Source organism: Nicotiana tabacum, chromosome 22 (genome assembly GCF_000715075.1).
Source record: "Nicotiana tabacum cultivar K326 chromosome 22, ASM71507v2, whole genome shotgun sequence".
NCBI lineage: Eukaryota > Viridiplantae > Streptophyta > Magnoliopsida > Solanales > Solanaceae > Nicotiana > Nicotiana tabacum.
Window position 1 is genome coordinate 114,846,907 of NC_134101.1, and position 26,434 is coordinate 114,873,340.

Below are 26,434 nucleotides of genomic sequence, written 5' to 3' on the forward strand. Positions count from 1 at the left end.
AAAAAATAGGTTTATTTTAACAGTTAGCCTTATTTTAATAATTATTTTACTTAAGTAGGATTAGTTGGTAAATGAGGTCGTATTTTTAGTCCTGCTCACGGAGAAAGAATAAAATTTGGGCTCAAACAACCCATTTTTTAGGCCTAATTTTCGGACCTAGCCTATAATAACCCAAGCCCAATACACCTAAAAACTCTAAAAAAACATTTAAAAAGGACCCTAATTTCCTAGACCTAGGCTTCAGCCGTTGAACAGAATACAGAAGAATCTTCAGCTCATCTTCTTCAACAAGGACCTACACTCCCTAGACACAGCCGTCACCTCATAACCACAAAAATCCGCGCCTTCTCCTGTTGCTAAACCCTTCCTCTGTTTATCTATTCGTCGTAATTCCTATGCTAATCTCCATAACCTCTGCATTTACAGCGTAATACAAAGGCTTAAGTCTAATTACTTGCTAAATAGATCTATCTTTTTCTTCTTTTTTTCAATGTCAAAAAATGGGTGGAGGAGCTGCTGCTACACTACAGAATGATGTACCTTGGAGAGTTGCTTCTGGTTCAAAGCCAATCCCTAACATTCATCACTCCCCTATTCTTCGTATCCCTCAAAACCCTTATTCCAATTATGCCTTCTCCGTTAGGAAGGACCCAGATCCAATTGGAAGTGGATTGGGGACGGAGGCTATTGTTAGAAGCTGCACGTCCAGATTGCATTGGTCTTGGACAGATTGCACCTATTAAATTACTGGGGGTTAAGTTGTGCCGATTCGAGGTTGTGGATTTAATTTTCTGGTCAGAGGCTAGCGTTGGAAATTCTGCTTCCCGTAAGGTCCATTTCTCAGCTTTACATCTATTTAAGCTTTGATGAGTTCTGGAAATTAATCTCATTGAATGAATACAGTTTGGTTGTTTCACTGTGTCCTACATGACTTATGATCTTTCCAATTAGTTAATTTGCTAAAGTTGCAGGTAACTGGTGTAAAGTATCATTGCATATATATATATATATATATATATATATATATATATATATATATATATATATATATATATATGTATGTATAAATCAATAATAGATAGAGCTAACTGAAAATAAGAAATAATATATACACAAAGAATGAAGGCCATGAAATGGCAAAATTCAATTCTTGATTCACTATCACCGCTTGATGTCTACTGTATAAACTTTCTTAAAAAGATATAGATTGAAAAGGAAAATATAAATACAGTAGATTCCCGCTACACTTTTAGCTAATAGGTTTTATTAATCTTATAAAGGTCCATTCTATGTGTCACGATTCAAAACCCTTTGTGACTGAGTTTTTGTTTATGAATTTTATTAATATTTAATTTGTCAAATGCACATCTATGAGTAAAAATGAGGAAAGGGAGTGTTAGCTAAACAAATGGTTTTTGTAATTGTTGGATGATAAATTTGGGCATACGAAAATTGAAAGATAATCTAGGCTGTGTGGTTTCGAATTTAGAAACCTAAATATTTACTTCAAGTGATTAATGTAAGTAATTATCTTGGTCTCATTTTAATTTTATTTACTTGTTCATAACGCTCGGAGCATACTTAGGCCATTAATATTCTTAAACATTGTAGCTTGCTTTAGGCACGATCAATAATAAATTATCGTGACCATGGGTACAAAGTACTAAGACTTAGAGTTATGACGACCTGCTTATAGATGTTTTTTTCCTCTTCATCTTTGGCATCCATTCACATTATCAATGACCCTTACTGACCTTGCACTAATCCTTCTGTACCAAGGATAACAAAATCCCTCGCTCGCGATGGTGACACTTAGTGTAAGTGGCACATACAGTCTCTTAAGCTTAACTTTGCTCACCTTGCTCTAGGGAAGCGTCTCCCTAAATGACCATTCTCTGAATTCATAATGGATCTTCTTCTGTTGTCCATTCTATTATTGCCGGAATGCAATCTGAAATTCTAATGATGTCGATCATTATCAAATCACTAAATCCCTAATTCATGTTTACTTTATCTTTAGCCCATACTGATCTCTATTATTCTCTGGTCTAGCTTTTCCTATTTGTAATCTCGTTAGGGTCACGAACTTACTTCTTAAAATGAGGATATGACTTCATGGCCTATACTCTTTTGTTGTCCCAAGGCCTGTCACCTCTCGTCTCTTCATTCACTTGACTAGACTCTGTAATAGTGTCATTTCTGCTTTTTCCTTTTTTTTTCCTACCGTCGTTATCCATATATCACAACTTATTCATAATGCTTCATTATCTCTCTTCTCATTACTCTGCTAATATTTCTGCATATCCTTTTTCTTGTGAAAACTTCAACATGACATTCTTTTGCTTTTAGCTCTCCTTGCTTCATTTATCGGCTCTTCGGGTTGCTCAATGTCCTCGCTCTACTAGGGACGAGAGTCGCATTAAGGTAATATTAATCCCATCCAAGCTTTCAGTGCCTATCTTCTGATTTTTTTTTCATGCTAGTATTCACATCTAATCGTAATATTCTAGAGTGCAGCATCTAAGTGTCTCCAAAGAAAATCTATTGGCACATTTGTAATTCCCTTCGGAAATGTCAACTAACACAAACAATCCATTCACCACTTTGGGTTACTCTAACCCCAGCCGGATCTTGATATCCCGTCCTTCTCTTAACTAAACCTGTTAGCACCCACAGGGCATAACCGAAATAGGTGTGACCAATTGTACATACCTCTGTTACTACTATTGAAGTTAACTCAAAAGGCTTATATCTCTCTTCTTGAGTTGAAATACCGATAATCTTCATTAACTGGGTACCTCGTACCCTTTTTTACCTTGCTCCTTTTACTTACTGAAACTTGTACTTATCTTCTTCATTTCTCATTGTCCTTCACTATAAAGATGGATAGGCATTCGTGCCTTAAGGCTTCTTATCAGGAAGCTTACATCTATTAGTACACCCATGATCTGCTAAAAACATCATATTTACTTATCATAGGCATCATACAAAAATCCAATTCCTCTGACTCAGCTCTTCCACAACTATCTCTCTTTCCAACCTTCTTTCCGGATGTAGGTATCGTCTTATTACGAATAAAATAGAATTTCGGAACTTGAATTCTTATAAGTGAGCTCTACCACACGATCTAGAGTAAGAAGAAAGAGTGACAATCCTAAATGCCCTGTAGCCTCCTACTTATAAGTGTAGTGCATGACACACCCATAAATAAGACTCTACTAGACACGGCTTGTAGACTCCCTAGGACAAAACTGCTTTGATACCACTTTTATCACGACCCAAATCGATGGGCCGTGACCGGCATCCGGTACCTTACTCTACCGAGTACCAACATAACATATCTTTTCATGTCATACTATCATAGATACCTGAGCTGGAGAGGCTATTGTGAAATAGGTAGAATACAACAGGTAATGCCAACTTATACGTAAGACATATAGGCCTCTAAGACCAAAATATCCACTTGAACATTGAACATAGGCCGACAAGGCCATACAATTTTTTACGTACATGACATCTGTTTACAAGCCTCTACGAATACATAATTTTCATAAAGATCGGGACAGAGTCCCGCCATACCAAACAATACACATCTAACTCATACTAACCAAGCAAGTAACTCCGAAGCGAATGGAGCGCACCAACATCTTCCGCTGAGCTGATAGTCTACTTGGAGGACTCTCGACTTATCTATCAGGACCTGCGGGCATGAAACGTAGCATCCCCAGGCAAAAGGGACGTTAGTACGATTAATGTACTGAGTATGTAAAGCGTATAAATAAGTACATAACAGACACGAAGGAAATATAAAGTAAATGACTCCACTTGTAAATCTGAATAACTTTGTAAATCATGAAATAATTATAGTATCATGCATATGCGTATGAATATCATGTCGTGTATAGGTACATGATTTATAACATCATCAGCCTCTGAGGGCATCCCATCATATCATCTTGGCCACTGTGGGCAAAATCATCAACGTATACTAGCTGATCAGGTGGTGGTGCGTATATAACGCCATAACCTTTCCCATATCCCATATACATATATATACATACATATATACACGTATATAACATCATCTGGTCATGGGTCAATGTACATGAATACAATACATAAAAAGTACGTTAATAAAATCTTTCGGAATGTCATAAGACCATTATACCTTTGAATAATATCATGAAGTAAACTTTTTCAACTTACGTATTTTTTTTGGGACCCATGACCAGATGATAGAATAATATGACACATGGAGAATCAAGAATATAGGCATTTCTAATATTTCTATGAATACAGTCATGTATGGAAATTGTGCATTTGCACGTTTCGTTTGTGTCGTATGGATCATGCCAAAAGAAAGAAAGAATAACCTTAACATACCTGGAGTAGGGAAAACTCCGTATAATATTCTTGGAGAGGATTGCACTGTACTCCTTTCGAACCACAAATTTTACGTTGCTACGATTCTAACATTTCTCGTTGGAATTGTTTTGATGCAAGAATTTTCGTTGGAGCCTGGATTAAATTTAGCTACTGTTCTTGAAGTATTTTGAATCTATGAAGAATGATATTGAAATGAAGATGGACGTTTTGAACTTTGTCCAAAATGAAAATGGAATCAAGACTTAGTAGTAAGTCTTTCTTTTGTCCAAATGAAAAATGAGCCAAGACTTGTAATAAGTCTTTACTTTAATTTCAAATACATCTTAGATAGCCACCTATTCAAGAAGACTAATGAGTCATTTCTTAGTTTTGTGGCTTTTTACCACGTTTTTGGGGGGAAGATTTAGTCTGATTTAGTCTTTATCTCATTTTTTAATAATTAACTAGGCAATGTCCCGTTACCCGGTTATTAATCAATTACCCGCATAATTAAAAACTATTTCCACTTACTTAAAATACTACTCACTTTTCACATACCTTATACACATTACTATCATGTCCATGTGGTACCTTGTATGGTACTAGTCCATAAATACCTGGTATTTTAGCTCAAGTCGTATATTACCCCAAAAATGCCCAACTTTGACGAAAATTCATTTTCTTGGACTTGCTTCTCCTTTCACCTTCACGAATTTACTCATTACTTGTGAAATAGCATAATCCTTATAATCTTCAAATAATCTTTTACTTGGACTGATGTCAATTACCTTACGGCAAATTCAACGTACAATACTACGGGGTGCAATAACATCGTAACTTAATACTATGAAGCGTAACATCTCCGTAATGTAATACTGTTGGGTGCAACACTATCGTAACTTAATACTGCGAAGCGTGACATCATCGTAATGTAATATTGCAAGGCATAACATCATCCTAATATATTACTGCAGGACGTAACATCATCGTAAAATATTACTGCAGAGGGTAACATCATCGTAATATATTACTGCAGAGCATAACATCGTTGTAATACTGCGGGGCGTAACAAGTATACAACCAAGGATTATCAAGTGTTAGACCACTTCCAATTGCAGCCAATAATTTTGAGTTGAAGCAAGGGTTGCTTCAAACCCTTCAAAACTTTTGTGTATTTAGAGGGAAGATGAACGAAGATCCAAAAAACCATCTAATGGACTTCAAGGAGATCATGAATACCTTTCAATACAATGATGAGTCACAAGATGCGGTTTACTTAAGAGCATTCCCCTTGACACTCAAAGATGATGCAAAGCAGTGGCTTCGAAGCTTAGCCCAGGGATAAATTAGAACATGAGATAAGATGACCAAAAAATTTCTCGATAAATGTTTCTCATCTGCTAAGACGGGCAAGTTTAGAAGAGAAATCCATAACTTCTGTCAAAAAGAGACTGAAACTGTTTTTGAAGCTTAGGAGAGGTTTAAGGAGACTGTTAGAAAGTGTCAACATAGCGAAATTGAACTCTGGATGCAACACCATGGATTTTGGGATGGATTGACACTGGCCACATATAGAACATTGAGCAATGCAGCTGGAGGCCCGTTAATGAGGAAGACTCTAGAGGAGATAGTTACAATTCTTGATGAGTTGTTTGAAGATGCTAATCACTGGCCCGCTGAGTGTGGTGAAAGAAGAAAATCAACCAGTGTTCACCAAGTTGATGCTAATACATCTGTGCTGGTACGACTTGATGTTATAGCCAAAGAAATATGGAAGCTGACCTTAGCCTCGATACAAAGTGAGCCATATGCAGCATGTGATATATGTGGAAGAGGACACCCTATTCATGAGTGTCAAGCCTCAATCGAGGATGTTAATGATGTGGGGAATTATAACTTTAATGCAATGGGTCAGAAGCACCCCGGTTTTTCATGGAGTTCATCTGGGGGAACCACAAATTCATGGCAACAAAACAACCCCATATTTTAGGGACATGGAGCTTCATGTTTTACGAATCAGCCAAGGCTGTAGTTTCAGCCTCAACAATCCAATCAACGTGGTTTAGAAGATATAATGAATGCCTTCAATGTCAATACATATGAGAGGCTAGATGCTCATGGTGCAACTATCAAGGAACTTGGCACATATTTGCAAAACTTGGAGAAGTAAGTGGGGCAAACTGCAACATTATTGCTTGAGAGAGTCCCAGGACTATCCCAGCTGATACTGAGAGAAATCCTAAAGAAATGGTGAATGCTGTGACCTTAAGAAGCAGGCAAGTGTTGAAAGATCTCACTTCAATCCAAAAAGAGGTTGTACCTGAAAAAAAGTAGGGAGCATCTGAAAAATGAAGTTGATAAGAAGAATAAAGGCAAGAAGGGAGCTGACAAAAAAGAAGAAGGAGGAAACCTCAAGAATGAAAGAACCTAATGAGAGGCAGCATATGATTGCTCTACCTTTCCCATAAAATCTATATAGAGAAAAGCTGGACAAGCAGTTTGAGAGATTTTTAGATATGCTGAAACATGTTCAAGTAAATTTGCCATTCACAGAAGTGCTATCATAAATGGCAGCTTAAGCCAAATTCTTGAAGGAGATCCTGACAAAGAAGAGAAAGATAGAAGAGACCTCAATGGTCAAACTCACAGAGCATTGCAGTGCAATCTTGCAAAACAAACTCCTATAAAGGTATGGAGATCCATGGAGTTTTACTATACCTTGCTCTTTAGGCACTCTGAACTTTGATAAATCATTATGTGATTCTGGTGCCTCAATTAATTTAATGTCTCTATCTATTTACAAGAAAATGGAGAAGGAGATTGGAGAGATAAGGTTGGTGCAAATATCTTTGCAGCTAGAAGAACAAACGACTTTGATACCGATGTCTCAGTTCGGGTGGATAAGTTTGTATTCCCTGTAGATTTTATAATGGTCAAGATGGAGGAGAACAAGGAGGTCTCCTTCATCCTAGGAAGACCATTCTTATCAATGGGTAGAGCGATACTAGATATACACGAGAGAAGCTCACGCTGAGAGTGAGTGAGTAGACTGTGACTTTCAAGATAGATGTAGAAATGGGGGTGACAAAGGAGAATCCAACTGCAAGTGTTGAGTGAAAAGTGAAGGGTTCGAAAGAGAAGGCTGCAGGGAGTGAAAATGAAAAGTGTACGGTATATCCCAAGAAGGCTGAGAAGAAGTTGTCTGCATGGATGTGTGCACTAGTTCGGGCGTGAAGATTGGAGCTCGACTTTGATTAAGACCTAACTAGATGTTCAGGGAAGTTTCCTTTACCATATGCTTTTGAATTGTGTGTCATGGTGTCACAACCCAAATTCCACTCAGGGTTGTGATGGCACCGGACACCGCTGTCAGGAAAGCCAACCTTACTTAATTAAATTCTCGTTTAAATAATTTTGAAAACTATGATTTTTCCTTTAATTTTACCAGTAAAAGATAATCGTTTTAAATAAAATATGTATGTTAAGAAGTTAATACAAGATACCTCATAATCATCCCAGAACCCAGTGTCACAAGTGCACAAGCATTTACTAGAGAATGCAATAAAATACAGTAACTGTCCGGAATACTAGTGGACAAAATGAAAAATACAGTAAAATACTCTAAAGGGGACTCTGCTGGCTGCCGGTCATCTCGATAAATGCAGCTCACCTAAGTCACTAGCCACACTTGAACCTCTGCAACAAAAATGCACAGCAAGTGTAGTATGCATACGAAAACAACATGTATCCAATGAGTATCCCGTCTAATCTCGAAGAAGTAGAGACGAGAGGTCGACTTCGACACTTATTAATGGTCCAATGATAAATAGAAAAAGTGTGAGGAATTCAAGGATTTCATAAAGCAAAATTTAACTCATAAAGTCGGAAAGCAGGTAAACAACTTCTCAAATAATTAGGGAGTTTCAAAGGTATACTTTTCATTATCGTTATCAATTTATCTCTGGCCAGGAAGGGGCAATTATCAACATTTAAAATTCTCAAGCAAGCAATACAAGCATGCGCATATCATGCCGAGGTCGTATGACCCGATCCAACAATATTTAAACTGTGCACTGGCAGGGGGTCGAATGGAGCGAACCATACATGCATTTATTTAATCTACCGAGGTGTTCGACCCGTTCCGAAATTAAACACATTGGGTACATAAATACGGCCCTGCATCCGCAACACCCCATTGTCCCCAACAGTAACCTACTTGTCACCACCGTGCCGCATCATGTCCTTAAGGATAAGAGACGTGGGGGTCATCATATTGACGCTCTCTGATGAACTCATACAAAGAAGACCGAGAGACTATGCAAGCTAAAACACGATTGGGCTTCGAATCATCTAACCAAACAAACTTATTGGCCAAAGCTTGAACATCTGATGCTAGTGGCCTCCCACCCACTGTAATATATGCAAGGCCACCCATACTCACTGCCGTTCTACTCAAGGCATCGGCCACCACATTAGCCTTCCCGGGATAATACAAAATGGTGATGTCTTAGTCTTTCAACAGCTCTAACCACCTCCTCTGCCTCAAGTTGAGATTCTTCTACTTGAACAAATACAATCGACTTCGATGATCTGTGAATACCTCACACGACACACCATAAAGATAGTGCCTCCAAATCTTCAACGCATAAACAATGGTTGCCAACACTAAGTCATGAAGATGGTATTTCTTCTCATGAACCTCAATTGTCGTGATGCGTATTCAATCACCTTGCCATTCTGCATCAATACTATACCGAGCCTAACTTGAGATGCATCACAATACACCGTGTAAGATCCTGAACCTGTGGGCAACACCAACACTAGCGCCATAGTCAAAACAGTCTTAAGCTTCTGAAGGTTCAACTCACACTCGTCCGACCACCTGAATGGAGAACCCTTCTAAGTCAATATAGTCAATGGGGCTGCTATGGATGAAAACCCCTCCACGAACCGGCAATAATAACCCGCCAAGCCTAAGAAACTTTGAATCTCTATAACTGAAGTAGGTCTAGGTTCTGAACTACCTCAATCTTATTATGAACCACCTTTATGCCCTCTCCTGATACAACATGCCCTAAAAAGGTAACTGAGTCTAACCAAAACTCGCACTTTAAAAACTTGGCATATAACTGACTATCTCTCATAGTCTAAAGTACAATCCGAAGATACTACTCATGCTCTTCTCGACTACAGGAGTAGATCAAGATGTCATCAATGAATACGATCACAAAATAATCCAAATAGGGCTTGAATATACGATTTATCAAATCCATAAATGATGCTGGGACATTTGTCATTCTAAATGTCATCACTTGGAACTTAAAATGCCTATACCAAGTCCAGAAAGTTGTCTTAGGGACATCTGATGCCCTAATCTTCAACTGATGGTAGTTATACCTCAAATCAATCTTCAAAAACACCTTGGCACCCTGAAGCTGATCAAATAAGTTATCAATCCTCGGCAACGAATATTTGTTATTGATAGTGACTTTGTTCAACTGCTGATAGTCTATACACATCCTTATCGATCCATCCTTCTTCTTCACAAACAACACAGGCGCACCCCAAGGAAAGACACTGGGTCTAATGAATCCCTTATCAAACAAATCTTGCAACTACTCCTTCAGTTCCTTCAACTCAGGTGGTGCCATACGGTATGGTGGGATAGAAATAGGCTGAGTGCCCGCAACCAGATCTATACAGAAGTCAATATCTCTATCGGGTGACATCCCCGGTAGATCTACAGGAAATACCTTTGGGAACTTATACACAACTAGTACCAAATCCATGGAAGGAACCTCCGCAATAGAATCTCGAATATAGGCCAAATAAGCTAGACATTCCTTCTCGACCATGCATCGTGCCTTGACATAAGAAATAACCATGCTAGTAGAATGGCCAAGAGTCCCTCTCCATTCTATTTGAGGCAATCCTAGCATGGCTAAGGTCACTTTCTTGGTGTGACAATCCAATATAGCATGATAAGGTAACAACCAATCCATACCCAAGATAACATAAAAAAAGTCTGCCATATCAAGAAGTAGGAGATCTACGCTAGTCTCAAGACTCCCAATAGTAATCACACACGAGAGATAGACACGATTTATAAAAATAGAATCTACCATAGGTGTAGACACATACACAGGAGCACTCAAAGAATCGTGATGCACAACCAGATATAAAGCAAAATAGGATGACACGTAGGAATAAGTAGAGCCCGGATCAAATAGAATTGAAGCATCTCTATGGCTAACTTGAACAATACATGTGATAATGACGTTAGATGACTCAGCCTGAAGTCTAGCTGGGAATGCATAAAATCGAGGTTGGGCCCTACCACCCTGACCTCCATCTCTCGGACGACCTCTAGCTGGCTGACCTCTACCTCTAATGGCCTGACCTCCACCACTAATGGCCTAACCTCCATCTCTGGCTGCCTGACCCTTGCCTTTAGCTGGTTGAGAGGGCGGTGAAGCACCCGATGCCGAACGATGGCACAAGAACTTTATTGTGGTATGCCGTTTAACAATCTCAGATAGAACCTCCTGATGACACTAGTATCCCCACACTCAAAATACCTATCCTACTATTATGGCTGCTGAACTTGGAACTTGCCCGAATGGACAGGATAACCATAGTGGCAGCTCTATATTGGAGGCATACTAATAGGACCTGATGGTGCACTGAAGGCTAGCTGCCAAGAATGAGATACATACGGACCACAATACACGAATCATTATGATATGCCAGAAACACTAACTGAAATGGCCTAGGAGGATGGCTCCTACTAAAAGCACCCCTACCTCCAGATGAGGCACCGCTGAAACTACCAGAATTATGAGGCCTCTTATCAGACATCGGCCCCCTCTCTTGACCATGAACCATCTCGATCCGTCTAGCAATATCTACGGCCCTCTGAAAATAAATATCATCTCCAATTTTCTTGGCCATTTGTAGCTTGATAGTGAAAGTGAGTCCATCAATGAATCCCCTCACTCTCTCCCTCTTAGTAGGGAGCAGGATAATGGCATGGCGAGCTAGGTCCATAAATCGAGTCCCATACTATGTAACAGTCATACTACCTTACTGAATATGCTCAAACTGCCTGTGGTAATGCTCTTTTAGAGTGGCAGGAATGAACTTCTCTAGAAAGAGTTGTGTAACTAATCCAGGTAAGTGCAGGCGAACCAACTGGTCTATTTAACATATAATATCTCCACCATCTCTTTCCTGAACCAGTCAATTAAAACACTGCAAAGTCGATCCCATTGGTCTCCACTATACCCATGTTGCGCAATACCTCGTAGCAACGGTCCAGGTAATGTTGTGGATCCTCAGAAAGTGCACTACTAAAATGAATAGGGAAGACTTGGTAAACATATCCAACCTCAACAAGGCCTTAGAAGACATAACGGGCCTGTCACCATCCTTTACCACCATAATTGACTGAACCAGCCCAATTGGATGGGTTGCTGGAGTTTGATACAAGGGAATCGCCTGCTTCGGAGTGTGAGTAGCATGAGTCTGTGCTCCTTCCCCAGCCTGAGAGACGTTTTGTGCCACCGCAAATGCACCAGACTCGGCCACACTCTCCATAAGGCCCACCAAGTGGACTAGAGTGTCATGAAGCACTGAAGTGGCTATGAACACCTCCGGGACCTGAGTTGGTCCAACGGGTACAATCTTAGTTGGAACCTCCTTCTCATGATCAATTTGAGGCTCTACTGCGGCTGCTGCTACTCGAGCTCTAGGCTGGACTCTGCCTTGGCCTCTTCCCCTAGTAGTAGTTGTCACAGGTGGCTCCAGCTCATGTCCAACTGCAGATGTTGTGCGTGTTCTCTCCATATGCGAGAGAACAAGAATAGAGTGGTTCAATAACCAATGATAAAATAAAATCACATGATAGAGAAGCAAAGAACTGAAATTGTTTCTGGACTTCATAGCATCTAGAAGATAAGTAGAGACGACTCCGTACTGATCCTCCAAACTCAAGTAAGCTTGCTCATGACTCATGAGACCTAGGCAACCTACTGCTCTGATACCAACTTGTCACGACCTGAAATTCCCATGGTTCGGACCGTGATGGTGCCTAACTTTACACTTGCTAGGCAAACCAATGTTAGATGTAGTTATTAACCATTTTGAATAATTCAAATCAAATGAAAACCAATAAACTAAATAAACTGAAATAAAGTAGATAAATCTGACAAACGATGATATCAAATATAAATCCCAAAATTGATGTCATGAATATACGAGCATCTAGAGTACTATAAATAATAGTCTGAATGAAAACGTAAATGCTTGATTATAAATAAACAGCTAGGGTAATGTAGAAGGGGACTTCAGTGCTGCAAAAACTGTGCACCTATACCTCAGGTCTCAATCGAGCACATGATCCAGGCAATATACTCACCACTGCTAGGATCGACTCCAAAATCTGCACAAAAAGTACAGAGTGTAGCATGAGTACAACCGATCCTATACCTCAGGTCTCAATCGAGCACATGATCCAGGCAATATACTCACCACTGCTAGGATCGACTCCAAAATCTGCACAAAAAGTACAGAGTGTAGCATGAGTACAACCGATCCTATGTACTCTGCAAGTGCCGAGCCTAACCTCGACGAAGTAGTGACGAGGCTAAGGAGGGTCACATTCAATAATATGTACGCAACGTAATAATAATAATAATAGGAAAGGTAAAGTAGTTAACTTATGAAAAAGAACTCAATTCTTGTAATAAGAGAACCGGGAATAACCGATCTCATAATTTTATATAACACTTGAAAATCAACACAGTAACAATAATGAATACAACACAGAAAACCCATTGCAGCGCGCAACTCGATCCTACCGTACACACAATCCTCCCTTATTTCACTATATCAACATCAAGAATCACATGTAAAATATATTGCAGCACGCAACTCGATCCCACCAGATCATCATAATCAATATAATAATCCTCCCTTATTTTACCATGTCACAATTTATTAATACAAGTATTACGTACAAAGCCGTTGTGGCGCGTAACCCAATCCTACTGTATTCTACCACATCACAACCGTTGTGGCATGCAACCCTATCTATACGAAAATACAATAAATGAAATCAATCCAACAACTCAATTCACAAGAATCTCTATGATTAAAGAATTATGAAAGCAAAGCAAGAAAGGAACCACGAAAGAATCAAAGGAAGGCTACAGATAATACAAGTGCAACAAAACAAGCCAAGTAGGTGACAATGAAGGCGTACAAGTAAGACAATTAAGGCAAGTAGCAGTTAGTCATGGAGTCTCGGAAGGAACAAACATTTCAATACAAGAATAATTAATGACAAGTAACAAGTTACGACATAGAAATAAATTAAAGCATGTAACAGTTAAGACATGAAATAAGATAACTCATGAAATACGAGAAAGCATGGAAACAATTATTTTGACGGAGTATATATATTTGCCACCTCGCATATACGTTGTTACACACGTAATTGTCACGACCCAAGCCGATGGGCCGCGAGTGGCACCCAGTGCCTTACTCAACCGAGTACCAACGTAACATATCTTTTCTATTACATCATCATAGGTCAGTGGGTCAGAAGGGCCTTATGAGGCAACAAGAATAAAATAAGAGGGAACACTCGTCATAAAACAACCAACCTTATATAGAAACTTGTACATGTGAGATACGGGGCTATAAGGCAAACATGGTCGTTTGTAAGCCCGAATCGTAGACCGACAAGGCCATACAAGTATCTGTATACACGACATTTATCTACGAGCCTTTAAGAGTACATAAATGTCATAAAGGTCGGGATAGACCCCGCCGTACCAATCAATACATGTACTAGTCATACTTACCAAATAAGGAACTCCGGAGTAAATGGAGCACACCAACACCTTCTGCTGAGCTGATAGCCCACTTGGAGGACTCTCACCTATCTATCGGGACCTACGGGCATGAAACGCAGCGTCTCTAGACCAAAAGAACGTCAATACAAATAATGTACCAAGTATGTAAGGAATGAAAATCAATAAATAATAGACATGAGAGAAATATGGAGTAAAAGACTCAACATGTAAGTCCAAATAACTCTGTGAATCATTTTTTATAATGACATGTATATGCGTATAAATGTTATACCATGCATAGGTATATGTGTTCATAACATCATCAAGCATCTGAGGGCATCCCATCATATCATCTTGGCCACTGTGGCAAAATCATCAACGTATATCAGCTGATCAGGTGGTGGTGTGTATATAACGTTGTAACCTTTTCCCATATCCCATATATATACACACGTATATATACATGTATATAATACCATCTGATCATGGGTCAATGTACATGTATAAATGAATGCAATGAATGAGAAGTACGTCAATAAAATCTTTTAGAATGTCATAAGACCATTATGCCGTTGATTAATATCATGAAGTAAACTTTATCAACTTACGTATTTTCTGAGACCCATGAACAGATGATAGAATAATAGGACACATGGAGAATTAAGAACATATGCATCTCTAGTATTTCTATGAATAGAGTCATTTATGAAAATTATGTATTTGCTCATTTCGTTTATATCGTATGGATCATTCAAAAAATAAATAAGGGATAGACTTAACATACCTGAGTAGATTCTCTTGAGAATCCCTCTAACACACGTCTTTTGCGAATAACACATAACGATGGATCGAAATAGGGGAAAACCCGTATGATATTCTCGAGAAAGATTACACCGTACTTCCTTAGAATCGCAAAATCTCATGTTGCTAGTATTAAGTAGTCTTGTATGAGATTTGATTATAGCAAATCATGTATATAATTTGTATGAAATTATATTCGATTTTGACAATATACCAGCTTCGACCATTGTCAAGTCCGGCTTAATTTTGTGCTGAAACGTGATGCTTGTATCTTCTAATCTTAAGGGGATAAGCAAACATTAGCTTGCATGTGCGGAGGGAAGTGAATATCATAATGCAAATCATGTTCAGAAAGCTAAAAAAGAGTGTATATCTTGCTGTATGCTCTATAAATGTGACACCTTGCTACATAGTGTATGAGTCACTTAATGGATCATATGTGCTGCCACGTTGGGGGGAAATTTCCCACCCAATAATTATCCACTCATTTTCTTAATTAACTTTTTAATCTCCCATTAATCAATAATTATCCAATTATCCACATAATTAGGAATTATCTCAAATTACGTAAATGCTACTCACTTTTAACACACTTTATACACCTTATTGTCATGGTTATGTGGTACCTTGTATGACACTAGTTCATAATTCTCGGGTATTATAGCTCGCACCGTATTTTATCTCGAAATGTCAAACTTCGGCGAAACTCATTTTCTTCGATTTGCTTACCCTCTCACCTTCACGAATTTACTTACCACTTGTTTGAAATAGCATAATACTTATAGCCTCAAAATAATCTCATTCCTGAGCTTACGTCGATTAACTTACGACGAAACTTTAACGTACGGAAATGCGGGATGTAACATCTCATTTCCGGCATTCATCAATTTACTTATGGCATACTTTTACTTACGAAAACATGAGGTGTAACATCATTCCCTCCTTTGGAACATTCGTCCTCGAATGTTGACTGATGCACTTGTCATTATCATAACCTATAGTAATTGCGAATACTTTAGTACTCTTGTTGCCATCTAGGCAATTGTTTTGTAAATAAATCCAAAGGCCAAGGCATTCCCCCCTTTAGGCTTCTTTCTCACACCATGACTTGTGGTCAGAATCCTTCCAATCTCGTAACTGTTGCTACCTTTTGTCATGCAGGGTACGACTCTAACCTTGTAAGTGAGCCTATGTGACTCTTCTCTCCTTTTTCCTCCGGCTTTTAACCAATCTCTAGGCCTCACTTTGTAAACATATATAGATCTTGATAAGATATCCCTCTGGGCATATATAGGTATACTGATGTTCTTCGCTTGGTACTTTGTTGAACTTACGGATATTGTTATACCTTATTTCATAGATCTGTTTATCCATCCGTATGACTTTACTGCCATAACTCTTACTTTGATTTATCGTTACTGAGGTCTGCTACTAGACTCTAGGCTACTCTCGTTGCTTATCCTATATGTATAAATCTAAGTCCTTTAACGCTTCTTCTTTACTGTTCATCTTAATACTGATGACCCAATCTTATCTCATACTTTGTAAATTGTATCTATCCTTTGTTGATTCACCTCAATTTTGATATACATTCTACCACTGATAACTTGAAACTTCTTACGTAATACATTGTCACTGGGGCTTACGTCTCATCAGGGAATATCTGAAGTGGCTTGCCTAATCCACCTAGGGGTGATACTATACTTCAATAACCATATTTCATAGCATCCCAATGTGATTCTCCTTACGAGGGTAATTTAATCCTGTACAATTCATCAAATCATTACTTAATTGAAGGCCCAACCGTCGTCCTTTATTTATCGTGATTACACCCTCATTCTACTACCAGGGCAGCATTCCATCTCTTCTAAATGCTATTAGTTTTACACTCCTTTGAGTTCATTTAGGCTATACTGAACCTTCTATAACTTAGATAAACCATTAGCTCTCTTATTTTCATGGGCTTAATCCTGAGGACTTATCCATTTCTCGTCACTTTCTAACCCGCCCTTTATTATCCTTACTCCTGTCATAAAACCTTATCGCTTTACTATACTTTAGCTTGCGACCTATACATATCTATTTATACTACTTGTAACCGTCCTTCAACTTGCTTGAACCATAGATTTCCTTATGTTATTCTGGAACATCAAGCGAGACATAATATCGTCTCTAACTCTTCTTTACTCTCTTGGCTAGATCTCTTGATACCTAGAAAACACAAGTTGGAAGATATGCCACTGATGATGCCGCTATCAATCCTGGTTACTGAATCCCAACTTTTTAGCCTTTTGTCCGAAGTATGGACAATTCACAACCTTCTGCATTTGAGTATCTCGTACGTTGTTTACCTTTACCTTACTTATCTTAAAATCTTGTATCATATCTTCTATGTATTTCACAACCTCCCTTCCACATAAGTATAATTTACATCAACAACTTAAAGTTCTATTATAATAACTGCACCTCTCGTGCATACACAATCCAGTGGGAGCTTCATGCTGACTTCTTATGAGGCTGGTACTATTCTAACTGGCTTTATTGTAGGGCCGTTATAGAATATGGCTATTGTACTATCTGTCTTGTACCTCTGATATGAAGAGTGATCCTGCAATTTTCTCAATCATAATTTCTATAATTTTCTCGGTCCAATAATCAGACTCTGATTTACTTAGTTGAAATAACTCTTTAGTTTCCTCTTTCTTCTGATAAACCTTTATGTACGCTTAAGCTATCTTTCGATCTACGGCTCATAATATTAGTTATTACTTTAGCCTTTTATGGACGCTCTGGAATATCCCTGATACAATCTTCTAACAATTCAATCTTTGTATATGACGCGGGCTCAATTCTTTCTTTTAACTTATACGGGAGTCTTGTACGGCTGTATGAATGTCTATATATATGTTGTATGGATAATACTTCGAAATCTTAAGTGCATTCATAACATAACTAACTCTGGATCATTGATCGAATATGTAACGACCCAATTCTAGTTTAGGCCGTGATGGCGCCCAACATCATTGCTAGGCACGCCAACAATGAATTATCTAGTGATCCCCATTTTTATTAAGTTATCAAACATCTAACTTTCCTTAAATTTAAAGGATTTAATAAATAACGTATTTTTAAAGCAATCAAAAGTGAAGATAGCTAAATGAAATCATAACTGTAGAAATACAACCCAAAATCATAAGTCCACTAGTGTGTGCCAAGACCCGGTGTCACAAGTGTATGAGCATTCTAGAAGAATATACAAAAGAATAGTAGTCTAGTGTCTGAAATGTAATACACAAAAAATATAACAAAAGGAAGACTTCAGCTACTGTAGTACGGCTCAGAAGGGCAGCTCACCGTGTAGTCTCGAAGTGAGGATCAAATATGTGCGCCAGACAGGTAACCAGATGCACTCGCCTCAGATCTTGTACAATCAAGTACAGAAGTGTAGCATGAGTACATAAACAATATGTACCCAGTAAGTATCCAGTCTAACTTCGAAGAAGTAGTGACGAGGGATCGACTTTGACACTTACTATGAGCTAACAATATTGCATTTAAACTTTATAATAAGCATGGATTTCACGAATAATATTGAAAGCTCAATAACAGAAAATGATGAATTCTTCTCTCACAAATTATAACGACCCCGCCGGTCGTTTCATGAGTTACTGCTCCATTTTTCCTATTTATATTTTTATTGCCTTATTTAGCTGTATTATGTGGTATCGGGTTGGTTGGTTCGGGTTCGGAGTGGTTTTGTAGAGAAATGAGACACTTAGTCTCTTAAATTAGCCTTTTAGTTGGAAAAGTCAACCGGAAGTTGACTTGTGAGTAAACCATCTCAGAACTTGGTTTTTATGGTTCAGATAGCTCCGTGAGGTGATTTGGGACTTAGGAGCGTGATTGGAATGTATTTTGGAGGTCCGTGTTAGTTTTAGGCTTGAATTGGCAAAATTAGAATTTTGGCGTGTTACAGTTTGGAAATTTGATATAGCGGTCGGAATGGAATTTCGAAAATTGAAGTAGGTCTGTTGTGTCATTTGGGATGTGTGTGCAAAATTTCAGGTCATTCGGACGAGGTTTGATGGACATTTTGATGATTTGGTGTTTTGATGTTGTTTTGGGCGTTCCGAAGGTTGAAACAAGTTTGAATGATGTTATGGGATGTGTTGGCATGTTTGGTTGAGGTCTCGAGGTCCTCAAGTGAGTTTTCGGTTGTTAACGGATCAAATTCTTGTTTTTAGAAGTTGCAGATTTCTTCAATTCTATGTTGCAGAGATTTGTCCTTCGCGTTCGCGAGAGGGCTCTCGCGTTCGCTAAGGGATGTGTAGTGAGGCAGGAGAATTTTCCTTCGCGTTTGCGATGTTGGTCCCGCGTTTGCGAAGGGTGAGGCAGAGTGTGCATCGCGAACACGAAGTAGGTCCCACGTTCGCGTAGAGTAATTGGAGCAGCTGGGTTCCTAGGATTTTGTGCTTCGCGTTCGCGAAGGCTTGGACGGTTGAAGCATCGCGTTCGTGTGGAGTATGTCGCGTTCGTGAAGGAGGAATAATTGGTCAATGAATTTTTGTGCTTCGCGAATGCGAGGCTTTGACCGCGTTCGCGAAGAAGGAAATATCATCTGGGCAGAATGTTTAAATAGTTACCTTCGCGATTTTTGGCCTATTTTCCACTATTGTTGAGCGGTTTTGGAGCTTTTTGAGAGGGATTGAAGAGGAAATCGAAGGGAAACACTTAGAGGTAAGATTTTTGAACTCAATATTCGATTCTATGATGGTTTCTACCCAATTAGACATGAAATTAGTAGGATTTAAAGTCTAAAATTTTGGAATTAGGGCTTGAAATTTGAGGCTTTGATTTAAGGATTTGAGGGGCCATTTTTGGTCGGATTTTGATGTGTTTGGTATGTATGAACTCGTGAGAGTGTAAGGATTCTAATTTTGTAATTTTTATCGGAATTCGAGACGTGGGCCTGGGGGTCAGATTTGGCCAATTTCGGGATTTTTGAGTTAAATTGATTATTTTTGCTTGGGCATTGTTCCTTCAGCACGTATTAATGGTATAATACTGGTTTTGGTTAGATTTGGAGCATTCGGAGGCCGAGTTGAGGGTCAAAGGCATCGCAGGCTAGAGTTTGGACCGGATTGAGGTATGTAATGATTGTAAATGTTCTTCTGAGGTTATGAAACCCCGGATTTCACATTGTTGTGCTACTTTAAGGTGACACACATGCTAGATGACGAGCGTGGATTCGTGCACTGAGGGGCTGATTACGAGTGATTGTGAAGTAGCCTGAGGGGCTAGTTCTGTCGATATTTTGCCTGAGAGGTGTGAGCACATGATTTTTGCCCTATGTGAAATACTCCTACAAATTAAAGAAATGGATTTTTCCCAATTGTTTGAAATTTTATAGGATTTTTGTAGGATTTTTGTTAATTTTTTTGCATTTCTGTGCATGTTTACTTTTATTAAAATCATGAAAAGTACCAAAATTATCATGCATTGCATTTAGATTCTATGTTTATTTTTGCATTCTTAGCTTTTAACTTGGGATTATTAATTTTTCTCTTTTAAGTTAGGATCACTTAATTTTTATTAATCTTATGATTTGATAAGTAGTTTGATTTTATAACTTAGATTAATTTAGGGTTTAATTTAGAATTTTTATTAATTAAGGAAAAAGAAAAGAAAAATAAAAGAAAAAGGATTAAAATAGGAAAAAGAAAAGAAATCTTGGTCTTTAATTTCACTGAGCTAATTAATACTGAAGCCCAAAAATGTTGCCCCAAATCCGCCCCAAACACACCCCAAACCCGCCCCAAATCCAAGCTCAAAATAAAATTACCCGGTCTAGCCTCTTATCTAAACCAAACGACCCCGTTTTGCCCGTCTTTTATCACAGCCGTTGGATCTTACTGATCCAACGGTTCAGAACTAACCTTCCATTCGATATAAGATTGTCCTAACTGATCACCCCCAATTTCGAACCCCCCCATTTTGTCTCTTTTACAAACCCTAGTCAACCTAGCTGCTCCCAAATTACCAAACCCCACCGGCCGGCGACACAACCCCAATCGACCCCAAGTTCACACCCTATAATCACCAGGCATCCCCAAACACAAAACCCCTAACAATTTCCCCAAATAATCTTTGGAACTCATCGAATCCTGGATCTATGGTTTGACCTAGTTTCTGCGTTTTGAGATTTTCTTGAAGTTTCTGCTCGTTTTGGATGGAAGTCTACCCAAATAGGTTACTCTTGAGTGGAGTAGTCATTTAGGTCAACTTCGAGCCCTATCGAAGCATCTTGAAGCCTGTCATTTGGGTCGATCAGTAAATTCTTGACCTCTACTCTTTGTTTTTGTTTTCTCTTCTGTTTTTCTTTCTTTATTTCTCTTCTTCTCAATCGGTTTTGTTTGCATGATAGTTTGGAACGCTTATCAAGCGAGTTTTATTCATTTTTTAATTAGTCAATTGTGTTCAATCATTATTAGCATGTTTAAGTTCTTGGTTAATTACAATTTGCTTTAGGGTAATTTAGAATGAGCTTGATTAGCTATTTTAGGATAATTCAAATAAGCTAATTAGTTAATTGAATGTTTGATTCTGATTTGCACCATTTTCTTTTTCCGTTTTACATGAATGTTTTGATTCTGATGCTGGCTGGATAAAAATGGTGTTCAGCCTAGGCCTGAGTTAAATATTACACTTGGGCCTGTTTGAGACCATTTGGCCACGACTTGGGCCTGTTTGCCAGGGCAGTTGGCCCAAAACTGAAGGGAAAGGTTCTAGAAAGCGTACATCTGCCTAGACTTGGTGGAAAGAGCATGTGGAAATATCTGAATATGGACAGCTGTCCCAAAGCTACCCAGTTTCAGTTACAGAAAGATTCCTTTCTTGAAAGCTGGGGGTGTTTTTTAGAAAATCAGGCTTAAATATAGGGTTTGAAATGAACCAAAAAATGAGGAAGGGGTAATAGTAAAAGAAAAAATCAAGTTTTGTTGCCCTAAAGCCCTCCTATAAGAAGCTCATTTTCCTGAATTCTAGGGCAGAGATGGGGAGGATCCAAAAAGAGAAAACGACTGAAAATTTTTCCAAAAAAAAAAACTACTCAAGTTTTGAGCTTGATTTCTTTCTTTGGCTAAAAAGTTTAGAAGTGGTCTTTCTTGGGATTTTCTGGTTTTTCTAAGCTAAAATATGGATGGATATTGAGGCTATTGAGTTGATGATTACTACTGTTCTTTGCGGCTGGACCTGTTATTGCTTTGCTGCTATAAGCTGATTTTCAAATACATTTCTAGTTTTCTTTTTGTTGTATCCAGGTACTCCTTTGAATCTCTGAAATTTGAAGTGAATATGACAATGCATGTGTTAAGGCTGATGTGATTAGTTATCAATTTTTCCAAAATTGGTTCCTAGGTTCTATTAATTTGTATATCTCTTCTTCTATTAGTCACTGTTCTCTTTCGCATATCAGTAGATGTAAATCTGTGTTAGAGTATAAAAGTTGTCATTGTAACACATGAATTTTAGGACTTGAATTATGTTTGTGTTAAGAATCTTGCCAAAAGTGTTAGATGTCTGAACCAAGTGTATGTACACTGTGATTTTAGTTATGGGTCTATGTTGGAGTCATTTGAGTCTCTAATATGGCGAGTTTAGGAATGATGTTTGGAGTTTGGTTATCGCTATTGCATACAGTCTTATTAAAAAGGTTTTATCTCATTCTTTAGGTCCTCTTAGTGTAAGATAAATCTACTGGTTCTTTAACACTGACTCATGAAATTGATACAGGTGTGAGGTTATGAAATTCCGTGAAAAACAGAAATGAACACAATTACGGGTTGTAAATGTGTCAATATCATTCCTTCTGCTTTAATACGTATGTGTGTGATGTTGACATAAACAAAAGCCTGACGTTGTACATCTTGGTGGTGAATAAAATTTATGAAAAAGTTAAAGCAGGATTAAAGGTGCAGAAGTTATAGTATCTTGTTAAAGTGAACAATGTGGTATGCATGACAATTTTGTTATCAGTTGCTACGCTGTTGTTTGATCCTCTTGTTATAGTTTGTGAATTAATTGAAAATTGGTTAATGTATAATGCTTAGGTTTTGGCTAGCTTGGCCCTACTGTATCATGCTATTCCCATGGTTGACATCACTGTTCAACGAGTTCTTTGTGTTTGGGCCCTTATGTTAAATAACTTAATAAAAGCTGGCCCATTACTTTCTACAATCTAAGGCAGCGGATTTAATATCTTAGAAACGTTATATTAGATGTAGCCATAATTCAATAGGCATCGCGATAATCTTAAACTTAGTCTTGAATTAAACATGAGCATTTCGTAGTTTGCCTTAGGAGCTAATTAAATCATCACAACTACGGGTACGACTCCCGTGGTGTAGTTGTGATTTCTAATTTTAAATTAGTTTTAAGTGTAGATATCCTAGTTCGTTCAATTTGAATGCGTTTCCTTTGAAAGAAACCGAGGCGTGCCATTCACACAATTGAATCACCTAATTTATGGACCTCATATTAATTATCTTAACTAATGTAGAAAAACGCCTTGAATTCTCGTAGTTTGCTTTAGGCGCGTTAATTAAGTAAAGTGTCATAGCTAGGGGTACGGTTCCCGTGACATAGTTGTGATACATAATTTTAAAATCCAGGAGTACATTTATGTGACCCGGCTGCAATTTAATCTTGTTAATAAAATAAACATGTTGTGGATCGTGGGTATGATTCCCGTGACATGATTCGCAATGTGTAATCAAATAACTAGCTATATGACAATCAGATTATTAAAAGAGGTTTTAAAAGGGATAAAATGCACATAGGTTTCAAAATGTTTTAAAATCAGATAAATAGACCAATAATAATAGTTGAGCGACCGTGTTAAAACCACGGAACCCGGGAATGCCTAACACGTTCTCTCGGATTAACAGAATTCCTTACCCAGATTTCTGTGTTCGCGGACTGCAAAACAGAATCAATCTTCCTCGATTCGGGATTTTAAACCGGTGACTTGGGACACCATAAATTATCCCAAGTGGCGACTCTGAACTTAAATAATAATCCTATTTCTATTATTGGCACTTTAATTGGAAAAACTCTCCTATACCCCTTCTGGGGTAGAAGAAGGAGGTGTGACAGCTCTGGCGACTCTGCTGGGGACAAGAACCCAGAACTTCTGGTTCAGGGTTTAAAAATTCGAGCATAGAATAAATATTATATTTGGCTTTATTTATTATCTAATTTTTATCACATGTTTGTGCCTAATGTGCTAAATACTGCTTTTTACCGCTTTGATATTATTTGGCTATATATAAAATGCTACGAAACCCTTCTTTTCTAATCTTCGGGGAAGTGCACGCTGGATTGACTTCTTTTCTGTTAGTGTCATACCTTAAATTAGAAAGAGGCTCAGATAAGTTACAAATCTAGATGGCCTTTTTGTTCCCGGTACCGTAGCCCCCCCTCCCGACTCGAGTTGTCCGCTTGGCTACACAAGTCTAGAACAATATACCCAGGTTTTAAACCTAGAATAACACAGCCTCATGCCGGATCACTAGTAAGAACGCTTGTTTGCATCATGTGCATTTGACTTTGGAGACTCAACACAGGGGTTGGGTCCGTCTAGGACAAGTATACCCAAAAATAAAAGACCATCCTGATGCATCCTAATGTGCTACATGTTGCAATCTTCAAGGGTAAAAGGGGTCATTTGGCAGACCAATGAGGTTTGAGGGTAAATAAGAAAGAAAAGAGGTTGAAGTATAAAAATGAAGCAAGTGGGGCCCAGTTATAATTTTCTTTCACACTTTTTCAAGAAAAAAAAACAAAAAGAAAAAAAGAAAAATGAAAAATTCCAAAAAAAAGTTTGCACTTTCCTCGTCATTTTTTCAAAATAAAATCAAAAAGAGGAAAAGAAAATCCAAAAAGAGTTTACATGTTTCATCATTTTTCAAAAAGGACAAAAAATATATTTTCTCTAAGTTATTTATTAATTTTATTTCCCGTTCGTATCCAATCTGCCTGAACTATGCATACCTGATTCTCGTCTTTCGGGGCGGGATATGTAGGCAATCCACATAGGGTCCGGTCTTCCTAGTGAGTCTTAGGTTCTTGGCTTCGCTGGGTCTTAGCCAAATCTTGTATTTTTAGCCAATTTTAGCCACATAGGTTAATTTTAGAAAAACAGTCACAATTATGTCTTGCATGTGTCTAACAGGAAGTGTTATTGTCTCACACAGTATTTTAGGCCTTTAACTTTATTTTGCCTTAATTTTCTCTTACAGGTATGGGTCTATTTACTGGAGTTTGAGCATGACAGACACCCCAAGACCATCCAGTCAGGATCGCTTATTCAGGAGTTGCTTAAGAAGATTTTTTTTCGTCTTTTACCTTCTACTTTTGTACGGTAATGTCGAGTTTTTTGTTATTTTACTTTCTATTTTGTATTTGAAAAAGTGTGATATAACTCAAAAATCCAAAAAAAGAGATTTGCGTTTTATATTTTCGTTAGAAGTTTTCTTTAGAATACTAATTCTAGAAATGAAAAAAAAAAATTCCTTTGAATTGGTTCTTCTTAGGAAATTAGTATTTGGAGCTCAAAATAAAAAAAAGTGTTTTTATATTTCCTTTAGTATATTAAGACTAAAAATTTTTTAAAAAAGAGAATTTTCTTTTAGTACCCCTTTAAAAGTTTTCCTTAAGAACTTAATTCCAAAAATCCAAAAAGATTTTCTTTTGAGGTTCATCTTTGAGAAATTAATGAAAAAGGAATAGAAAAAAAAATCTTTTTATTTTTACTAGAACTTTAGGATACTATACATAGAAGAAAAAAAACATACTTTATCTTTTGTTTATCTTTAAAGTTTCTTCCTTAGGTAATCAAAAACTGAATTCCAAAAATATTTTTTATCTTGTTCATTTCTCGTTTCGAAATCTTTCTTCAAGGATGCCAAATGAAAATTCAAAATATTTTTCTTTGGTTTATTCTTTAGATTTCCTTCCTAAAAAAAAAGAAGAATCAAAAAATATTTTTCTCTTCTAGGATTTTTTCATTATTAATTTCCCATAGAATATTTGTTTCAAAAAGAAAAACAAAGAGAGAAAAATATATGCTCATTAAGTTTGAGTTTAGAATAGGTTATAGAACATTAAGTATAGAAAATTCAAAAAAAAGAAATTGCTTCTTTTATTTCTCTTTTCTCATCAGAATAGTCATTAGGTAACAAAAAATAAAAAAGAAAATATAAAAGAAAAGAAAAAGAGAACATTAGTTTGTTTACTTTATTCTCGATCTCCCGAACTACGTTTGATCTGATTCATGCAGCATCATGATACGTAGGCAACCTACATCGGGTTCGATCGAATCATTTTTTTTATTATTATTAAAAGAAAAAAAA

The 26,434-nt window shown here is 37.7% G+C and overlaps 1 long non-coding RNA gene and 1 other non-coding gene across 2 annotated transcripts; one reads left to right on the plus strand and one right to left on the minus strand.

The window, feature by feature from the left end:
• The first annotated feature begins 221 nt into the window (after positions 1-221).
• On the plus strand, positions 222-22,636 carry LOC142176718 (uncharacterized). The gene is made up of 2 exons (XR_012705463.1): positions 222-831; positions 20,102-22,636. It is a non-coding gene; the product is annotated as an uncharacterized LOC142176718 (long non-coding RNA).
• LOC142176833 (small nucleolar RNA R71) lies at positions 5,777-5,883 on the minus strand. Its single transcript, XR_012705640.1, has one exon. It is a non-coding gene; the product is annotated as a small nucleolar RNA R71 (small nucleolar RNA).
• Positions 22,637-26,434: the final 3,798 nt, after the last annotated feature.